The sequence below is a fragment of the Centruroides sculpturatus genome, unplaced genomic scaffold, assembly GCF_000671375.1.
Source record: "Centruroides sculpturatus isolate CEXI.00-Female unplaced genomic scaffold, Cexi_2.0 scaffold122, whole genome shotgun sequence".
NCBI lineage: Eukaryota > Metazoa > Arthropoda > Arachnida > Scorpiones > Buthidae > Centruroides > Centruroides sculpturatus.
In genome coordinates, this window is record NW_019384345.1 from 6,221 (window position 1) to 12,251 (window position 6,031).

The window sequence follows — 6,031 nt, forward strand, 5'->3', positions numbered from 1 at the left end:
GAACGACTAAAAGCGCGGGAAAACGAGTGTGCCAGACGATTTTTATCCCGACAAAACAAATAATAATCTTAAATTCGAATTGAATCACTATGTGGTCAAGCTTAATGTGAACACTACAAAATACTGTATTATAACATTTGGAAACAGATAACACATTATCAACCTTAATTTTATGATCAACTTATTTTTCCTTGCATATGCGGTCTAGCTTAAAAGGTTTTTTTATGTTTTTTAATAGTTTGTGTTACTTTATTTGAAATAAATGTTTGTTTAGTTAATAAAAAATGAATAAGTTTTTAAAAATTTTGTTGTCTGTTGTATTCAGAATCGCAAAAACTTCATTGCAGAAAATGTCCCCCTTGAGAATAAAATCGACCTGTCCGAGCGATTTGCTTGGACGAACGCGATATCTCTGCCGTTTCGTTTTCGTTGGGACACCCTGTATATGATTGGATTAATTATTGAGTTATATAATTTCATATGCAATGATAAGTTGGAGGTTTTTAAATTCGAATATAAGTTTAGTAAATTATCTATTGCAGTTTTTACTTTGTTGTTTAAGTACGAAACATGTGCTTTGAACGTATGATTCCAATCAAAAATAACACCCAGGAAATTGTTTTCGTTTACCACCTGTAACAACTGTTTGTCCAGATATATCATTGATTTTTTTTTTGGAGATTTTACTATTATTGCGGAATATAAGTACTTTGGTTTTAATAGGGTTTATTGTTAAGTGAATTGTATTTAGATATGAGCTTAGATGATTAATTTTTCTTTGTAATGCTATCTTCGTTGGAGCGAAAATTGCATATAACACGTAGTGGAAGGTCCTATTATTTAGTTATATTCCATCAGCACAGTCTTGGAAGATTTGGTCGATTTCAGATAAATAAAAGTTGAACAGGTATGGTGAAAGAGGGTCACCTTGAAGTATTCCACATGATATTACTAGTGATGGTGAAACGGAGTTGCCGTTTGATTTTGACATTATAAGTTGAGAATGATTTAGATATTGTAGATGCGAATTGATTTCCGGCTCCTTTCATTTTTAATTTATATACCAGTAGTGGAACAAAGACAGAGTCAAATGCTTTTTGAATATCTATAAATGCAATATATACTTTCCTATGTTTTCTGTTCAAATGGAGTTGTATCATGGATGACAGTAAAAAAATAGCTGGTTCTGTTCCTTTATTTTTTAAGAAGGCATATTGAAATTGAGCATCGATATCTATTAATTTGGTCCAATATTGAAATCTTGCAGCTAATAATGAGGTAAAACACTTTCTTATGGTTGATAATAATGCTATCGGTCTATAATTATTTGGAGAAAGTCTATCACCTTTTTTATGTATCATTGCAAGTATTACTGAACTCCTGGAATCTGGGTAATTAATTGCTTTTTACATGCAGTTAAACAGGTGTAATAATTTCATTCTTGCTTGAGTTGTTAACATTTTTAAGAATCTGAATGGTATAAGATCATTTCCTGATGATGTGTTATTGCGAGTTTTATTTATGTTACTGCTAAAGCTCGAAATCCGTTAATGTGTACATTACCTAGCTAATCTGCAGATTAGCTAGGTAATGTACACATTAACGGATAAGTTAATGTGCTAATCTGCAGATTAACTAGGGTGATCCGTTAAAGCTGCGAAAATTGTTCAATTTCTGAAATTACCTAGGTAATTTGCAGAGTATCTAGGTAATCTGCACATTAACGGCTTCCGTATTGTTAAAGTTCAAAAGTTTGTTTCTTTCACTTCCTTTCCCCACTCCTTCTTTTTACGTAGATAAATTTAAATCCTAGAATGCAAGCAAGCACCGAATTGGTGAGTAAAATCAAGAAAAGATTCTTCGCAAACCTCTTTAGCGAAGATTTAAAATATAATACGTAGTGTTTTAATAACAAACCAAAGTATGATTCCATAATTGAAGATGTAAAGCAAATAAAAGTTTCCAAGAAGAAAGAATCATCTCGAGATTATCAAATAATTCAAAGGTGTGATGTGTTGACTGTACGAGGCTGTGAAAAACTCATTGAGCCGTTGTCAGATGCGCGAGAAAGGTTTGAAAAAGTTTGTCCATGCCGGAGAATTGTTTGACATTCGATAAAAACTGAAGAAGACCTTGAAAAATTAGAAGATTCACAAGAGACTGTGATTATGAGATCACAGTCAAATCTTACTCAAGAGGACATTCCGTTATCCCCCGCTTCTACAGAATCACCTATAGAAATACAAGAATTTACCGATAGTAATCTTAAACTGCCTTCTATACCGTTGATTGATGATGCAGTCACGAAGAATATTCAGTTACCCTGCACCTCCAAGGAATCGCCTCTGCAAGTTGAAGAAGTCATCACTGAGTTACTCTCAACTTCAGCAGAATCGCCATCACAGTTTCGTACGGAGCCTGTAAAGAGCACTATACAAGACATAGTCTGTATTGTTTGCTCAAAAGCAGCATCAAGTGCTCACAAGTGTAAATCGTGTAATATGTTTGTTCACGCAGTTTGTGGTGAAGTAGATCCTAAAGAGGAAGGGTATGGTAAGAATGTATTGTGCATCATCTGTAAAAAGAATATGGATCAGAAAATACAGCGTGATGAAGCCAAGAAATGTTTAGAAAAGCAAGCAAAGAAAATGTTAGCAGTTTCTAATGCAAAGCACCCAAACGTCGATGAAGGTTTCGCTGTGAGAATTAAAGTACCCGAAGAAGACAGAGCAAAAACTGATGCACGTTCAATTTTAGCTGTGGTTCTTAGTAAAACAGAGGATGGCTTTTATAAACTTGATACTAAAACAGGTATTTTAAAACAATTGTATGCAAAATCTGAATTCAGTGTTTGCAAAGAGAGATTTTTAACGAAAGAAGATGGATGTCCCTGCTGTAGAAATATCTTTACGTCAAACAGCAATAAAACAATCCCTTGGTACTGGGCAGGGTTTCAGAAAATGTGACTGCAAATCTAAATGTACCACAAATAGGCGTGCTTGTCGCAAACACCAATTGCTACGTAATTCAAAGTGTCACCAATCTTTAGATTGCACTAATAAGTAAGTACAATTTTATCATATGTTTTACAAATTCATTTCCCTAATTGTAGTAATATTTTAAACCGTTTGATTTCTGTATTAAAGTTTTTTTAATTGATTGATGATTGATTCAATCAACTACAGTAATTTGTTGATTGTATTAACTTGATTCTTTACATATTGAAAATTAAATAAATAACATTACGTTAATTTAAGCGTACAGAAATGTTGCTGTTATTCCAGCAAAAATCTTATTTTCACTTTACCGAGTGCCTAGTAGGTAATTTGCAGATTACCTAGATAATGTGAACATTACCTAGGTAATTTGAGAAATGGAATAATTTTCGCAGCTTTAACGGATCACCTTAGTTAATCTGCAGATTAGCTAGGTAATGCGCACATTAACGGATTTCGAGCTTTAGAAGTAACATTTATAGTATCTTCAAGTTCTTTAATTGTAAAATTTGCGATAAGACATTCATTGTTAAAGTCACAGATAGGTGTTACTGTCGGTGTAACTTGAGTAACTGGGAAGCGTTGATAAAATTTTTTCCATGTTTCATAACATATTATTTAGTTATCATCACATAAGTTAATTTTGAATCGAAATTTTTTTTACTATTGACCAAAATGTTTTACTATTATTACTATTTTTTAATAATGTTGTTTCAAGTTTTGTAAGATATTTTTTCTTTTTTGCTTCAAGTTATTATAGGTTGTCTTGAGTTTCCTGTAGTCATTAAGATTTACATTACTTGAATCTTCTCGAAATATTTTTAATTTTGTTTGCTTCATCTTTTTCATCTTATAGCAATCTCTGTCAAACCATGGTTTTTTAAATTTATTTTCAATTAATCTTTTACCATTTTTAACTTGTATGTAATCATTCATTATTTGGTTTTACTTGTTTATATATTATATCAAAATTTAGATTAGTTATTTCTGAAATATTGCTGAATCTGTTCTCGATTTCATTAGCATAATTCGACATTTTATAATAAATTCTTGTAAGCTTGTTATTTTCATTGTTTACAGAATATTGTGAAGATAATAGAAATTTAGATATCGTTGGAAAATGATCTGATGTGTCATGAGCAATCGTAGTAAATTCTAAACAACAATCCAGCATGTACTCGGAACATATTGTTAAGTCTACAGTAGAACTACCGTTATGTTCAACACATGTAAATTCTGCTGGGTAATCCATTTTAATGCGTCCGTTTAAATTATATAATTTATTATCTTTGTTAATTTTATTAAGTTTATTCCAAGTTTATTAGTAGAATTGTCTTTGGATTGTCTGATATTTTGTATTTGTTGATTAGGACCACTATAATATGAATGTGTTATCTCAGCAATTTGTGTATTAAAATCTCCTAATAAGAGAGTATATGGAGTAGAATGCTGCCAAAGCTCCAGTATTTTAAATATTTCATTAAGTTTTGCCAGGCAATTGGGAGGAATATAGGTGATCATTATTATTATTTGTTGGTTATTTTCAAATATTGGTTTATTCATTGACAGTAAAAGTAGTATATAGTTATCAGATTTTTTGATTTGTTGTATTTTGCAAATTTGTTTTTTTATCAGAATACACAGCTCACCACTTGGACGACCTGGTCCAGAAGGTTTTATTGCTGGAACTGTTATTGTTATATATTTATTGAAGAACGTTGAATTATAAAATAAATCAGATGTAATCCAAGTTTCGGTTATGCCTATTATTTCAGGATCATAATTTAATTGAAAATAATTTATTGATAGGAGTTTATTCTTTAAGCCTTGACTATTCCAATTTAAAACTGTAGTCGGATGTCTATTTTTAATAGTTTTTTCTTGGTGAGGTTTATTTTGTTGTAAATATCAACTTGATAATTCTGGTGGAGCAAGAAAAGGCTGAAAGGTATCCACGTAAACTAATTTTCCTGTATTGATACTAAAAGTTAATTTATTGCGGTCTATTAGCAGAGTGTCGTTGCGTAGTTTAACTGATTGGTTTTGTTTTCTTAATTCATAATATATTGGCAATAAATGTTTTCTTCTTTTACGTGTTTCTTTAGTAAGATCAGGTGCTATCTGTATATTACCCCAGTCTTCCATTAATTTATGTTGTTTCTTTGATATGAAAGCATTATACATTTGATCACGAGTCTGTTTCGTACTAAATGATAGTTTCATAATCTGGTTGGTTGGTTTGGTTATTTGAATTATATCTAGGATATCATCTTGAGTTACATTATTTAGGTTTAATGTTAAGTTAATGAATTTAAGAATTTCTGGTTTGGAAATGCTTTTTGACGAAGGATAGTTGTATAATACTATATTATTATAATGACAGTCATTAATTAGAGTATCCATTTTATACTGTATCAGTTCCTTTTCAGATTTTAAATTGTCAATTTGAATTTTTAGATTATCTATTGAACTTTCCATTTTTTCAAATTGAATTTTATTTTCCCGTATAGTACCATGAATTAAATTCAGTTCTTCTTTTATATATTCCATTTGTGCAGATAGTTTATCATTAGAAGTATTAATCAATTCAGATATCCTATTCCATAGATCTGCTGTTAAAGTGTCATTCGAGCTTATTGGAGTAGATGAATTAATTACATTGGACTCACCTGAAAAGCTTTGTAGATTTTGTTTAGATATATCCGTATGTGAACCATTGTTTGCCGTAGACGATTCCTGTAATTCTTTATCCATTGATAAGTTGTAGTCCGTTATAAGCTTGAAATTAGATGTACCTGGTTGCGTCTTTTTGCTTTCCGGTTTGCTTCTATTAGTTGGCGGTCTACCACGTTTTTTTGGTGAACGTTGCATACTTATTAATTATTAATTTTCCTCGAACTTGGTTATTTCTTATTAGTATTAAACACTTTTGGTTAATTCAGATAATAAAATTGAAAAAATACACTAAATTCTAGATTTACGTCGAGGTGTAGAAACAAAGTCACCAGCAGCGCTCACGGTCAAGTCACGCCCCC